Source organism: Vicugna pacos, chromosome 3, assembly GCF_048564905.1.
Source record: "Vicugna pacos chromosome 3, VicPac4, whole genome shotgun sequence".
Taxonomy (NCBI): domain Eukaryota; kingdom Metazoa; phylum Chordata; class Mammalia; order Artiodactyla; family Camelidae; genus Vicugna; species Vicugna pacos.
The window spans coordinates 5,217,046-5,234,209 of record NC_132989.1 but is presented as its reverse complement, the minus strand read 5'-3'; the positions used below and the strand labels follow the sequence as shown (position 1 = coordinate 5,234,209).

At 34.8% G+C, this 17,164-nt stretch overlaps 1 pseudogene; it reads right to left on the bottom strand.

Moving 5' to 3' along the window:
* Positions 1–6,189: 6,189 nt before the first annotated feature.
* LOC140690415 (olfactory receptor 2L5-like) lies at positions 6,190–14,925 on the bottom strand (annotated as a pseudogene).
* Positions 14,926–17,164: the final 2,239 nt, after the last annotated feature.

The following is a 17,164-nucleotide window of genomic DNA, read 5'->3' as shown; positions in this document are numbered from 1 at the left end:
GCTACCCTGATTACGACATTAAGCATTAGTTTGTGGCTCATTCAGATGCTGAAGATCCCTGCCTTTCCTCGCCATTCTTTGCCTGCCTCCAGGCCACTTGTCACCCCAAAGTGTGTGATTTCTTATCAGTCCAGGGGTTCCTGCTCTTCTCTCTGCCCTAAGGACCCCTGCTGTTCACAAGATGTATAATCATACATCCTGCCATTTGGCCCATGCCCATCTTTTTTTTGTCTAATTCCTGTCATTTGGCCCACGTCCCCATTTCTCTGCTCATATCTAATTATAAGCCTGCTCTAACATTAGCAGAGTTAAAATTACAACTTGCATTTTCAATGAGCAGCACATCGTCAGTGTCCTCCGTGTGACAGTAAGTGCCTTTTCTTCAGAGCTTAATGCTTTCTCCTGAAAATGACATGCCCTTTCTTCAACTTAATTTCAAAAAAGTTATTTAATCAATATTTAACATCTAATCTTCAGTTGCAATCTTCATGAATTAAGTTTTAACACCAGGGAATTATCTTTGCAGGATTCTGAGTGGCACTTCTGACTTTACCAGACAGCTGAAAATTGTGAAATGCCTAATATATTTTAAAAGTAAATCAGCCACTACTTATTATAAAGACAAATCTTCTGTGAAATTGTAAGTTACTTAGTACAGTCGTATGTTGCTTGGGTTTTTTCCTCTGGGTTAAAGCAAATAACTCAATTTTAATATAGCATCATGGAAATCTCTGGTGAAGAGGGAAAGTGTTATACATCCGTACTGGAAGCAAGGGTTGAACTCTGTCATGGTGACTAATTAAATGTCTTCCAATAAGGCTTCTCATTTCTATAAATAAGATTCTGAATTTTTGATGAATCATAGTGATCTGCCACAATAGTTGATACTGAGCCATGCTTGCTACCAATTATACATATGTAAACTTCTCTCTACCCATGAAATTATATTCATTTATGAAGAAAGACACCCCAAAATTCCACTAAGTAGTAAATCATTGCCTCCTGACAAAAACACACAACCTCTGGTTAATTTATAGTCCTTTCCTTCACGGGCAGAGGTCACTTCTTGCTCTGGCAGTGGATCCTGGTCTCTAGGGCAAATCTCCTAATCAAGTATTGTTCATGGTACCTTACTATACCCTCGGGGAAATTTTTCCTTATGTGTTACAATCCATGGCCTATCTAAACTGGATGGTAGTGTCTCTGTCTCATTGATTTTCATCAGTTGATGTGTCCTTCTTCTCAAATAACGCTTGACTTTACTGCCATAAGCCTTAGTGGTAGTAAAGGATATTGTTTTACTTATGATTACATTCTTTCATCTTTTCCAGTATGTTTTCCTCTGGTCAGTTTTGAGCCACCAGCCACCTGCTCAGTTTCTTTCCAGACTAAATTCTCAAGCCTGTGTCCTTTCAATACATCCTTACAGTCTGCTATTTTTCCTGTAGGTGTACTTGTTGTTGGTAGATGCGACTGGTGTTCCAGGTTCTTGTCCCGTCCCAGAAAGAATTCAGAGACAAGACACAGTGGTTAAAAAAGTAAAGTGAGGATTTATTAAGGGATGGATAGTACACTCTCAAGGGGAGAGCAGGCAGGCTCATGTGAGCGGCTGCCCTGAGTTTCTTTGGCAAGTTAGTTACACAGGGTGTAAAAATGAATGGGTGGAATATTCATTGGGGAGGGAAGGGTTTGGGGTCATATTCCCTGATTATCATCCCAACTCCACCTTCCCAGAAGGAGGAAGGATTTTTGTCCTTAATTAGTCTGGATCAGAAGTGTCTTGGCATCAGTGCATGATGGGTACTTCTGATCTGCAAGGCTAATTTTATTGAAGTGAGGGCATGATGAGCAAAAGGTTACATTTGGACACTGGAAATTCCTGTCTTTTCTCACCTTTCTTGGTTGGTTTCCAGGCCACTCATCACCCCAAAAGTTGTGACCCCTTATCAGCCCAAAGGTTCCTGCTTTTCTTTCTCTGCCCAGGGACCCCTGGTGCTTACATGATGTGTGGTTTCCTGCATTTGGCCTGTGCCCCTCCTTTCTGCTCAATTCCTGCCATTTGGTCTGTGTCCCCCTTTCTTGCTCATATCTAGCTACCTGCCTGCTCTAACATACTCACGAAACTTACTTTTAAGCACACATTGAATATTGCTCATGGTATGCAGACATTACCCCTGATTCTTGTGCATTTCTGAAGATTGTATGGAGACCACTAAATCTCTTTAAATATATCTAGTTGTTTTTTCTTTTTTTTCCAATGAGGATACGTTTTTATCTGTTGTTACCAGTTTTGAATTCTTGTTGATAGATTCAGGTAGCAAATACCAGTTTAGACAGCATTAACAACCACACTTCAGCCAAGTAAATTTGAAAGTCTAGTTGGCTTTATTCAAAGTTTCATGTATTGGGCAGAATCCTATCTATACAGCAGAAAGGCACTCTGAGAAGCTGCACAAAATGGAAGACTTTTAGAGGCAAAAGAAGGCTGGTCCAGAAAGTTCTCTCAGCAGAGTGTTTGTTTCAGGTTAGGTGACCTTCCTTTGGGGGAAGGTGAAGGGTTATCAGGCAGATTTCACTAGTATTGACCAGATATATTCCAGGCTGTCTCATTAAGATTACATTCCTTGTAGAGGCTTAAACTGTAATTAGGTTAAATATTGTCTCAGTTTGGTGACATTGGCTTGGCACAAGTGACTCCATTTTGGGCTTGTCTTTTTTTTTTTTTTTTTAACAATTTCTCCATTTTGATCAGACTCTCAGACTGAAAGATGTAATCAAAATTTAAGGTATTAAGACATTCCCATCTAATGCTATGTAGTTTTTACAGCTTTTATTTATTCTCTGTATGATTTTTGTTGTTTTTGTTTCTAAACCTCTTTCATATCCATAGGCCACATCTTCAGGCTCACAACTTGTTAGTTATTTACTTCATTCCTTTTTAGATATTCCACTCTTAGGGAGAACATTTGCTTGGTTGTCAGCAGCTGTGAACATATATTTAATGGTTTTGGGAGAATGCAGCATATCAAAGATACTAGTCTGACTATTATAAACAGAATAATTCCCATTATCTGGACTGCACTTTGGACCCATGGTCTTCAAGACCCAAACAATTCAAAATCAAATAAGCAAAGAAAGAACACACTGAAGGAGTCATTTTCTTAAGTCAAGTGGCTTGCTCAGTAATCTTACAGAGCTGAGTTTTAACATCCCCAGAAGTGGTAATCCAGGTGCAACAAATGGAGTTGGGTAAAGAATGAACACTTCTTCACTCAATTAAAAAGTCATGAAGGGCTATTCTGTTCGAAATATTAGCCAGAACATCTTAGGTTTTATCTAGAGAAGCTATTCTCTTAGAAGCAGATTCTGCAATGCTTTCAAGAGTTCAGGAGGCACTACACAGAACAGCCACATTCATATTCAGCCTAAACCAGGAAAGTAGGGATCTGCCAAAGAAAATAAATCCTCAGTCACGAACTTCTCCTGGAGGTCTTTTCTAACGTGATGACACAAATTCAAGGGAATTGACCTATGAGGCGTCTGTTTGTGAATAGTCAAAAGTTCAGTTAGATAATTTAAGAGGCCTTGCCTAGTTATGAGCCAACCATCTAGACATTCATAGGCTCAAGGAGGATGATAACCACTACAGACAAAGGTAAATTCATTGGGGGCACATTCCACCTTTGCTAAGGTGGCATTGCTAATAGACAGATCAGAGCTTTCAAAAAAAAAAAAAATCCAGCAGCCTGAAAGCTTAACCCCACCCTTAACAATGGCCTTGGAGATTTGGGTAATGCTGTTATCATTCCAGGCCAATGCCAAGTGAAGAAAAGAAAGAAAAGAAGAAAGGTTTTTATGTTTAGTTAGTGTAGGAAGTCTTGATAGAGCATCTGGGTAGAAGAAACCTACATTGATGCCAACTACTTCTCTTCCATGTCAATTTGGTTTAGAGGTCTCCCGCTGGTGTGCAGTTCCTAGAGTCTAAAGAAGCCCTTTTGATGTGATAGATATAGATCCAATCTTCGGTTTTGTAAGTATGTCTGTCACCTGGGTAATGAGGAAGATCGCCTACAGTCCCAACCAAGGAGATTCAAGGGCAGTCATTTTTTCCGAGTGATTCCAAATCAGAATGGTGGGGGTTGGGGGAAATTGGAAACATTGGTTTGGAGAGTTGTAGCCAGATATTTGGGGGAAAAAGAAGAATTCAGAATCCAGTCCAGTTTTATATATAAGGAATATAAGAATATATATTTATATTTATATATAAGGAATATAAGAAAACCTCAAGATAACTAACAGAACTAGAATGTAATGTTTAAAAATATGCAGTTTTTCACTTTATATTTATTCCCATTTATTACCAAAACAGCCATGGTAAAACCAATTTGTTTGCATTAAAGTTGACCTGATTTTTTATATTAAGTGCACCAAGATTGTGATTAAACATATAAGATAGCTTTGCTGGAACCCTGCAGCCAAGCTACAAGTCCGACTTTTCCAAGTGGCTTTATTGGCAACATAAAGTCAATCGTAGTTTCTCAAAGCTGTTTGGTCATATCTGAGTTTATACATACCGCTCTCAAATATGGCATTCCAGTCAAAGCCTTGATAATATACCCAGTGTTTCCAGTTGTGTCCTCTCACAAAGGGAACAGATTCAGATTAAACTTTTGCAAATAATTAATTGTATTTGCATGAACACAATACTCAAGAGTTTCCAGATTCCAGAAGGATCAGTTTGGAACAAGAGTAGATGGCGCATCTTTGTTCATGAAAGTATACTTTTCCCAAATTGTCAAAAGTCACAGACAGCTTAAGAGAAAGTTTTTCTTCAATTTGGAAAGAGAGACTTTAAGAAATCAGCAATGTTTCAGACAAAACAATGTAATTATCCTCCTTGGTCCATTTAGTCACATGTAATGAATACTTGTTCTGCTTGACTCCATTTTCTCCATTATTCGTTTCAATGAATTTCCTTGAAAATAGAACAGTTTTTCAGGAACCCTTTTGCAAAAGAATGTGACAAAAACAATAACTCTGTCAATGACAAAGGCTTAAAATGCCCATTGTTAGAGATCTGATGAAAGTTCTTCGATAAAAAATGTAGTTGTTACTGTGATATGCAACATTTTAAGATGATAGTCAGAATTATGACTGATAATAATATATCAGGATATATAAAACTACTAAAAATTTCATATAATTTCTGGAACACATATGTATCTATACAAATACAGCATAAAGAAGGCTTAATATTACTTCTTATTTGACAGTTATTCTCATGTAATTTTACATATCAAATAAGCCCCATTATTTTAACATCTTTATTTGAATAAGATGAAAGAAAATATCTTTTGAAATTTTACAGGAGCCTTATGGAAAGTCGTAAAGTGAATTTGAGGACAAAAATATTTACTATTCCATTTTGGAAAGTTTATCAAGAATTATTAAAAGGGTTTCATACACTTAGTCAAATAGAACCATAGGTTACTGTGAAAAAATACTTAGCTATCCATTCAATCATCATGACAAAAGTCTGGTAGGCAAACACAGAATGTTAAATATTTTCTAAAAATCAAACACAAAAAACTTAGCCCTTTTCATAGAGAAGACTCAATTTTCTTAAGTAATTAAAGGCCTGATAAAACACAGGAAATTAATCTGATAAAACCCACAATCTTTGCTTTTTAAGGAGGTTATAATTAAATTAAAAACTTGGCTTGCAATTTCTTGTTAAAAGCAGTTTAATAATCGAATAAAACACACAGCGTCAAGGCCAAGGATGGACCATGTCTCCTGATTCCCTGTATTTTTCACTTTCTGGAATGAATGAGGCGTCTGGGGTGGGCATGCCTGCTCCTCCGTAGATTCCTGCCAGTGGTAACAACTGACAAAAACAGCAGACACTCCCATCATTTTCCTGGTTTTGCATGATGGCATTCCCTTTATATTTATTCATTCTCCCTTCTTCAGGGCGAGAAACATGTGTGATTACAGAGGGTCTCATGCTCAGATAGTCCCCTTGCTTGCTTTAATCCTCTGTGTTTGCCAACTTGAAATTCTTAATAATTTTATTTCTGAGTCTGCATGTAAGCAGAAGAGCTGCACTGGTGGCAGCATTAGCGTGCAGTTTTGGTCCAGCAGCAGGAATTGTAGATATTGGCAAAGGTACCAATTAGCCTGGCCTTTTCATGTGCACACAGACACAGTAGAGAGATCAGGGCACAGATAAGTGTAAACAAAGGGCGCATAGTAGAAAGTCACCACAGTGAGGTGGGCGCTGCAGGTTGAATAGGCCTTCTTCCTCCCTTCTGCTGAGCGCATGCGGTAGACAGCAAGGAGAACGCGGCCGTAGGAACATTCAATCCCAGTGAAAGGCAACAAAAGAAAGAGGCTGGTGCTCACAAACACGGTGTACTCATAGACCCACGTGTCCATGCAGGCCAGAGTCAGCATGGGTGGGACATCACAGAAGAAGTGATTGATGGCCCTGGACCTGCAGTAAGGGATGTGGAGGGCATACGTGGTGTGGGCACAGGAGTTGACAGAGCCCGTTATCCAAGACCCTGTTATCATCAACACACACACTCTTCTGCTGATCCTGATGGGATAATGCAGAGGGAAGCAAATGGCCACCTAACAATCCTAAGCCATGGAGGCCAAAAGCAATCCTTCTGCTCCTGCTAAAGTCAAGAAGAAGAAGCTCGAATCCCACACCCAATGAAGGAGATAGACTTGTTTTCAAACAGGAAGTTGGAGGCCATTCTGGGGACAATGGTGGAGATGTAGGTCAGATCAATTAGAGATAACTGACTAAGTAAAAAGTACATGGGTTTATGAAGATGGGTGTCCAGACAGATGAGAAGGATCATGGAGAGGTTGCCAAATAGAGCCATTAGGAAAATGAGAACAATTAGAATAAAAAGAAACAGGCCAATTCTTGAAGAGGGGAGCAAACCCAATAAGACGAAATCAGTTGATGTTTGATTATAATTTTCCACGGGGCATTCATATAAATTTTCCTAAAGATAGATAAAAGAGTAAGTTAAGTTTTAAACAATAAGCTATTTTTATTATTTACTCAGACAGTATAATATTCAAATTTTTAGCTCTTAAATTATGAACTTATCAGTTTTAGAAAAACGTAGCCTTATTTTTGAGCTGAAGATTAAAATATGAAGATGCAAATTTTTTTGACCAAGATGTTTTCCAAGAAACATTAACAAAACCATTTTATTATAGCATTGTTGGGGTAAGTATGTTTTACTACCTGGTGCAAATTCAAGTGACACCAAACTCAGATGTCATATTCAGAATTTATTCAATGGAAATCAGTGTAAATTAAATAGTATAGAATTCTATTGTCGATAAATGTTTGCTGCCATCAATGTGTGGTTTCTCTTCCATATTGCATCCCACTTTTACCTCTAAAACTGTAGCAACCTATCAGCTATGCTGAGAAGCTACTTTATTTTTAGTCTTCTTCACTCAGAAGTGTTAAACCAAGCTTCTTTTAAGTCAGGCATTACTTTGGTTTTTCTTTTGTGAAGTCTAAAATGCATTCTTATTGTCAAGTATTATTTAATAAAAGTCACTCTCTTCAGCCTTTTCAATGAATATCTTAATGATGTAGTTACAGTAGAGCCTTTGCCTGAATATATATTCACCTCCCCCCTTGTAGATTTGATGAATCTGTGTAAGCTTTCCCAAACAGCATCCGTTTTATGTCTCTGTCTCTCCAATACTTATACGGTAATCATTGTTTCATGGAACTTTGTCTAATTTTTACCATTTATTTTTTGTGTGTGTATGAAGTTCTTTCCTGTTCTCAATTAGATATAAATTTAAGCTCATGTATTTATAACATCTCCGTGTTCAAACCCAACTATCATGATTTTTCAAAAATAGGTATGTTATGAATTAAAAGAGTTCAGGTGAACCTAAGGCACAATAAGAGAAGAAATAGTTTAGAACTCTTTGAAAGTAATAATTTGGATAGAGGAATGGTTGGTCATTTAAATGGACAAAAAAATGGCATTCTAGGAGTCTTCTTCGAGCAGGTGGTAGACAGAATTCCCTAGAGACATTTAAAGTGATCAAGCTCTACAAATTATGTAGTGCTTTAATTTTGAATGCTTTTTTAGAACCAAATATTAACAGACTCTTAAGGAAGTCTGAAACATGAACAAGGAAAATGCACACGTGCACACACACGCATATATTCATAAACAAACATGCAATGAGGTAAATGGCTGCAAAAATGTAGAAAATGATGCATTTTTTAAAAATAGAATTTCTATGTTCAAGGAAGTATGAGACACTATCATTTTGCAATATAAATATCATTGGATATAGAAAAGGAAGTGTAAGTTAACAAAGTCTCTTGCAAATTAAAAAATAACGATTGATGTAAAGGATTGCAAATTTAAAGACCAAATGAAAAAAAATCTACAGGAATTAAAAGAAAAATCAGCAATAATAACGTAAAAGGCTTGCTGTTTTCAAAGATAATTAGAGAATTAATACAATGCAACCAATGAATGCTTGTTGTCATTCTTAGAAATGCATATTACAAATAAGAATGGAGCTGGTAAAATCAAAGAAAAATATTTTCAGAATTGATATAATGAATCATCATATTCAAACCACATGAACAGAACGCAGAAAAATAATTGAGAAATATTGAAGAGTATTTTGTTGAAAATTCTACATTTTCTTGAAAACATTTTCTGAAAATTCTCAATGTTGCCTATGAATATATCGTCTTAAAGTAGTCTTAACTAAGAAAATACCAATAATGAAAATAAATATTTATATAAATACTGAAATTCATCAGGTTTCACAATAAGTTATATTTTTGTGTTTCCGTAATGTATGCTAGAAGGTGGAAGAATGCGCTCAACCTAGCTACCCCAAGACACAAAGTGGAATGTAACTATGTTGAAAAGATACAGAGAGAGAAAAAGACATGGAGGTGGTGGTATGTGGAAAGGGAATGTTTCCATTCACAGTGACCAGAGTAGGAGGCGACAGATGGTATTGATACTTGGTAATTAAACATGAGAAGTTAAACAGATGGGAGAAAAATACAAGGATAAATAGAGGAGAAAAGTGTTAAAATAATACAAAATATTTGCCTTGTGGATGAGGAGGATTGGGTTCTGACACCATTGTTTTGTGCTGTGGGCTGTTGAGCTCAATTCTTGATTTACTTGCTTACTTTACTTTATTAAAGTGACATAAAGCTGAAGTCACAATTAAAAATTGAACTAACAATTAACATTATGGTGAGAGACTGAAAACTGTTCTTTTAAAAGGAAGAAAAGACAAAGATGTCCACTTTTGTCACTTCTAATTTACATATAATCCTGGAAGTAAAATTACCTCAGTTCACAAATGACATGATCTTATATGTAGCAAAATGTGGACTCCACCAAAAATCCGTTAGAGCTAATAAAGAAGGCAAAGTTGCAGGATATGAAATCAGTTGTAATTCTATAAACTAATAATATGCAATACTAAGAGAATTTGAGAAAACAATTGTATTTATAGTAATATGAGATAGAATACAATTTTAGGAATAAACTTAACAAGAAGGCAAAAACTTCTTCACTGAAAATTGCCAAACATGACTGAAAGAAATTGAAAAGACAAACAAATAGGAAAATATTCTTTGCTCTTGGGTTAGAAGGCTAAATATTATTAAGATGTCAGTACTGCCATAAGTAAACAACAGATGCAATGAAATGTCTATCATAATCCCAATAAGTTTTTTGGTAGAAATACAAAAATACACCCTAAAATTCTTATGAAATCTCAAGGTACTTAGGATAGCAAAAAGAATCTTAAAAAAGAATAGGAGAACTTACTGTTTCTGATTCAAAACCTACTACAAAGCTATGGTAATAAAAATAGTGTAGCACCTTCAAAAGACAGAAATAAACCAACAAAATAAAATTGACAACCAGAAAACAAAACCTGCACATATTAGGCAAATGATTTTTAATAAGCATCTCAAAGCCATTCAATGGGGATGTCTCTTCAACAAATGTTGCTGGCAAAACTGCATATCCTGGTCCAATGAATGAAATTGGACCATTTCCTTACACCATACACAAGAATTAACTAAACTGGATCCAAGATCTAAATATAGAGCTGGAAGTATAAACTGGGAGGTAAAATCATAGGGGAAATGTTTCCATGACATTGGATTTAGCTGTGCTTTCTCGGACATAACACTAAAAGCATGTACAACAACAACAAACATAGAAATAAATTTGACCTTTAAAACATTAAAAACTTCTGTGCATCAAAGAACTTTATCAGGAGAATGAATAAGCAAGCCACAGAATGGAAAAATATTTGTAAAATATGCATCAGATGATGGACTGAGGTAGGGGATATACAAAGAACTACACAGCTCAGCAGCAACAAAAAAACTAGTTTACAGATGGAGGGAGCACTTGAATACATATTTATCCAAAGCAGTTATACAAATGGCCAGTAAAGATAGGAAAGGATGCGCCACATCACAGATTATTAGGAAAATTCAAATTAAAACCACAATGAGACAGAACATCTCACCCTTTGGTGATGGCTGCTTTAAAAAAAGAAAGAAAAGAACAAGTGTTGAAAAGGATGTGAAGAAATAGAAATGAGCAAATGGAATGCTGGTGGGAATTCAAAATGATTAAACCATTGTGGAAAATGCTACGGCAATATCTAAAAAAAATGAACAAAGTGAAACAAAAAACATGGAATCACCATATGATCCAGCAATTACAGTTCTGCATATATGTCCAAATAATTGAAGGCAGAGGATAGACCAGGTATTTGTACATCTATGTTCCTAGCAAATTCACAGAGATGAAATAGAGATGCAAGTGGAATGGCGGTGGCTAAGGACGGGGAGGTGGCAGGCATGGAGAGTTACTGTTCACTGTGTACACAGTTTCCGTTGGGTAACATAGAAATACTCTGGGGTGATGTTGGTAATGACCGCACAACGCTACCCATGTGCTTAATGTCATTGACCTGCACACTTAAAAATGGATAACATGATACCCTTTATAGCACGCATATTTACCACAATAAAGTCAAAACTATAATTTAAATGTAACTGAAATTATCCTGTATTTTCAACTCCAAATGTATTCTACAAAACGTATGACAGCATTGTGAACACGTGCAGGAGAAACGATCTTGTAATAATATGTGGCCTATAAACCAGCTTGCCGTGAAAAATTCAGGGACCATTTTTTGTTACAAATGTCATTTGGATTCAACCTGACATATATCAGACTTTCCCATATTATACAATTTATGTTGGTAATTTAATTGTTGATAGGTAAAATATAATATTTGAAATTACCAATGGAATTATCATCATCTCATCTCATGTATATTACATAAGGCTGTGAAAAAGTTTCCATCAGGTAGTTAATTTTCCCACTCTGAAATAATGAAAGGCACATTATATCTGATATTTGATTCTCTGTATCATGACTGCCAATGGAGCATTTTTTGGGTTATTCATGTTACGCTGTTCTGGTATTTGGTTGTGATGTTACCTAAAAGACTCCTGCATCTGACAGGGAAATAATCTTAATTGTTGAAAATACCAGCCTTGAATACTTCAACGTCTAATGTGAAGAGGACATATTTACCTTGGGTAAAAATAAAAACAAAGAGCTTCATTTACTCTTTAATTTTGTTTTAATCCACTGCAAGAACAATCATCTGTTTCCATTTACAAAACATTTCATTTGCTTTGCTATTTTACATATCTTTAAAAACATGTCAATCTATGCATCAGCATTAATGACATACATAAGAGGAAAAAGCTAGCAGAAAAAAAAAATTCCAGTAACAATTTTTTTGGGGGGAGGAAACACATCCCTGAATCTGATCCATGTCCTACACAGAAGAGAAAGTGAAGGTGTAAACTTGTTTTACTACGAGATGTTTCTTAGGTGATAAAATTAAGATTCAGAGATTTGAAGTGATTTTACCTTAAAATATATAGTTGAATAGCTGGATTCCAGATTGCTCTATGTATCTACCTATCTATCTATCTATCTAGTCTGTCTGTCTATCTACTTACCTACCCACCCATCTACCCATCTATCCATCTGTCTGTCTGTCTATCTATCTATCTATCTATCTATCTATCTATCTATCTATCTATCTGTCATCTATCTATCCATCCATCCCTCAAAATGCATTCTTCACCTATCCTATCTCATCCCTCAAATATTAAATGTTTTGAAGTAATGAATCTGAAATAAGAGTGGATCACTTTTTATTCACCAACTCAAAAAAGAAATGAAAAGTAAGAAAGAAAAAAAATAAATTGAAGTCATTAAAATAGAAAATCTATCTAGTTGGTAGAAGGTCAAGAATGCATGTGAGAAGTTTCTTAGAACACAAATAGTTATTTCAGTATTTACTCATTTTGACATGTTCTTCTGCGTTCTCATATATAATGACTTTATTGTATTTTCACTTTACCCAACAACAATCACAGACATTATGTTCCAAAAATGGTCTCTAAAAGCCTTTGAATGAAATCCAATACATGTCTAACTCTCATTACATAATGGTCCCTACTTTGGAGAATCTACTTGCAAAGGATCGTCCATATGATCTGTTGTCCATTCAGACTGTAGATATATCTACATATTCTATATGATGAATAAAACCATTCACACGTGGCCCAGATTTCAAAATGAATTACATATGACCATCTCTTGAAGTCAATATGCATCAATTTCATTGCAGATATTTCTCCTATTTTTATATTTATAGTTGAAAATGAAATACTGAAAAAGCATCAGTGACCCATACATATTATAGAACATATAGTTTTTAAATATATAGTTTCATTATTAAAAAGATAAAAAAACTGAATTGCAGAGATGTAAAGTTATTCAAAACCATGTAGTGACCTAGTGATGGAGCTGAAAGACATAAAGCATATTCTCTAAATTCTAGATAATGCTTTCCACTAAAGCACAGATTTTTATATCCTACACCTTCCTCAGTTTTCATCAAAATTACTCTCAAAGATCATTCTTGATCATAAATCAAAGCTGGTGTGATAATTTACAGAGGTACAGTAAGGCTGCAGATTTCACCAGAGAAGCGTCCTTGAATTGGCCTTGCTGGAAGAGTTATAGAAAAATCTCAGATTAGACTTGTGGAATCCTCTAAGGCACAAGACACTCGCCAACAGGTTTGCAGAACATTACATCACTTCCTACCATCTTAGGTCCCTAAAATATCCTAAGATGTTGTACCTTCCCCAAATGAACTTTCCTCGCTCAACGTGTAAGGCTGGGAAAACAGTAAACCAGGTTACCTGGTCAGTTATACTGGGAGATCTTTGAGTACGTTAGCTACGTGAAGTCAATTGTAGTTCCTAAAAATTGGCCGATCATACATTCATCTATAAGTCTACAGTAAGATTATTTTGCAATACCATCAGTTACTTAGCATTGACAGCATTGTAAAACAGCTTTCATACAGTCAGAATCACATTACCCTGAAGTGTGTCCTCTTGTGTCTAGACAAATATATTTGTCTACAGTATCCTTACATAGAAGCCTACACGACATTCCACCTTCCTTGCTTTCCACAATTTCTTCTAAGGAAGAGACAAAAGCTTACATATGGCTTATTAGTTTCCTGACTTAGGTATTTTACTGATAGTATGTAATAATCAAGTAATGTGTATTTTTAATTTCTGAAGATATGCTGTTTGAGAACCACATTTTAGCAGCATAAAGAGATCTAGAATATGCAGTGAATATTTGTTGTGTCTATGTGTTTGCATGCTTCTAATTAATATAATTCCATGAGGTTTTACAATGAGGAATCAACGCTAATAAATAGGTCATTAGATGCACAGATATTTTTAAAGACAAAGACTGATTATGAGCATATGTCCTTCAAATTTTGTTTTGCAATGAGAACATATTTATCCTGCTCATTACAGAAGTACACCAGAGAGTGTTTACGTTTAGAAACTAATTATAATTTTAACTCACTTACTCACAGGTAATGTAAGCTTGGAATAAGAAATTTAACTAACTAAACCTATATCTTTTCTATAAAACAAACCTAAAGATATGTGAGATATTAAAACTATCAATTAGACAAAACATTAAAAAAAAGTGCATGCCTGGATATAACGTATCATTTAAAAGTAGCTGTAAATTTTAATCTTTATCAGTATCATTCTCATCACCATATTTTACATTCACCTCCCTTGTCATCCACTATAATTGCATGATTTTATAGTTTCCAATTATCTATTTGTGCTTTGCCCATTTGAATCTCACAAAAACCTCTGCAGGGTTGCTTATTCAAGTATTATGTTCCTTCACTGGAAATTTATTGATGTATACAGGAAGAAAAAAACTAAATAAAATGCAAGTATTAGTAGCATAACACACTTCAATTTCACAAGGTTTGTGATTAAAAACTTTTTAAATGGTTAAATATAACTAAGCATATGGTTTGTTACCTCAAATATTTCTAGAAGTTACCCTTCAAATTGTATGTGTATATAGAGACACACACACATCCATAGAAAGTTAATAGTAGCCATTTTTGAGATACATTTTATTTAGCATTTTTATATAAAATTCAAACAAGCAATTTCTAGGTTTTTATTAGACAGAGTGGATTCATGGAGGGCAAAAGAACAAGTAGGAGGCAGCATTGAGATTACCAGGAGCACTGTGTAGCCACTCTTCCTTCATTAGAAACATTATAATAAACACGATATAAGACATGAGGTTTTCCACAGTCCTTGTTTAGGACTGGTACCCTTAAGTGTGAGGTTTGCTCTTCAAATGTCACTTGAGCACATGCAGAGCATCTTCCAAGACCCTCATCTCCGTTCCCGTTCAGAAAACACATTTTTGAATCAGCTCCAAAACCACCTTCTTTTGTCCCGTTCACCCTCCTCAATTTCTCCTGAACAGTATAGTGAAAAGCACAGCCACTCCTGGACCTCAAATTTTATTTCAAGTCTTCTTTTTCTTAACCAAGTCTTATGTAGAATAGATCATGTTTCCTAAACTGATTACCTTAAATTATTCATGATTTCACACAGTAGTAACCAACCTGCCAAAAATGTTACTGCAATGGAATCAGTATGTACGGGATTACACAGTGTTACTTGCGTACAAGGATCTATATTCCTAAAGAACAGGTAACTATGCTGTTTCAAAATATTTTCTACTTTGCTGCAATCTTTCCCATTTCTGGAGGATACTTTGTAGTTGTAGATAGAATGAATCATCCTCTTCTTTAAAAAAACACTGTTTATCCTTCAACTTCCTTTTTTTCTATAAATTTCTTGGTTAAATTGGGGCAAATAAATTTCTTCTTATAATCGAAGTACCTTTTCTAATGAATATAAACTTTTATTATGTACTTTATCAAAGAATATCATAATTATATTCAATGATACTTCAGAATATGGTATCGTTGAGGGTAGACCCACTGAACACAAGCCCAGAACAGTAGCTCGTAGGCCATTTAAGCTGTTGTTTTCATTACCAATATTTCTATGTTTAACTATCATTTCATAATCAATCATTTACAATCATGTCAGTTCTCAGAATTGTACAACATGTTTTAAATTTAAAAGACCTTCATGTCTTAAAGCCCATAAATATGTGTTTGAGAAGTTCATCAATTTTTTATCTTTAAGGATACGTATTTTAGTATAATTATTTATATATCTTGTTTAAGCCAACTTCAGTCAAATAAAGTTTTCTTTTTGGAGTTCCTTGTCTAATAGAGATGACCGGATGTATGCTTTGTTTAATATAAACAAAGCTACTTAATTCCGAATATATTTATCTTAAGCCCTTGCTGGAGAGTTCGGTCTCTTCTGTGGTAATTAAAAATTAAAAGACAGTTAAGATTAGTACCTTTTATTATATCTGAACGTTCACATACTCACTGGGTTGATTAGCTGATGGAGGAGCAATGGACATCGTATAAACAAAGTCACTTTCCGAGTAAACATCTTTGAAAATTTTCTAAATGAATGTACATGTTAATATCTTATCTCTAGAGCTGAAATTTTCAACGCCTCCATGGAAACTCAGGAGCAAAATGTTTCTAAGAATTCTTTACCTGGAGGCTTATGCTACTGCCTTTTCTTTCTTTCTTTCTGTCTTCCTTCCTTCCTTCCTTCCTTCCTTCCTACCTTCCTTTCTTTCTTTCTTTTTTTGTATTCACTTAGGAATGCCCATTGAGATTTTGCGAATGTAGGTTAAGTCACTAAGAGCCCAGAGTGGCCAGATGCCAAAGCTGGTAAAGGTGTTAAGGGTCAATTCAGTAGGGAAAGAAACAAATTATTCAGATTCTTCCACTGTTATTATTAAACATTTTGAATCATGTATTTTAGATATTGTTGCTCAGTAAGTACACACTAATATGTCTGCATATATTAATTAATTTCCTAGTTTTGGTTATATCAGTCCAAAATTGAATACACTAAATGGAATATGGTTAGCTTAATAAAAACATGTAAGCCAGATTCTTAAAATATCAAATATATGAGAGTTACCTTCATTTTAGGTATTATGTATTTTCAATGGTTTCAGCTCAGATGGAAACACATATTAAAGTGTGAGACAATTTTCAGTTATTAAACTAAAGGAAATTATATTACTAACTTTATTGCAATCTTAGTAAATATACAACAAAATAATTTTATTGTAGATAATACATTAAATATTCTTATATTTTTCATGCTTCTAATTAATTCCACTTTTACTTGTGAAGTACAATATTGGAGCTGTTTAAGTTTTTTAAATATAATTTTTTAAATATTTGAATTTTTATTACAATCATCTCAGAAAAGACTTTTTATGTTAATTTAATTTATTTTGAGTTCTTTGGTCTTCAAGGATCTGGTTGTTTATTTCCCTCCTCAGATTTGGGATGTTGATGTCATTATTATTTTAAATAAGGTATTTTCTCCTTTATTTTCTCTTTCTGGAATTTTCATAATGCATATATTGTTTGTTTAGGAAATCCCATAAATTCTGTGAGATCTTTTCACACTTTCGTATTCTTTTTTTTTTAACTCTCAATCTGGAAAAATTCAAAGGATCTGTTTTGGAGCTCACTCATTCTT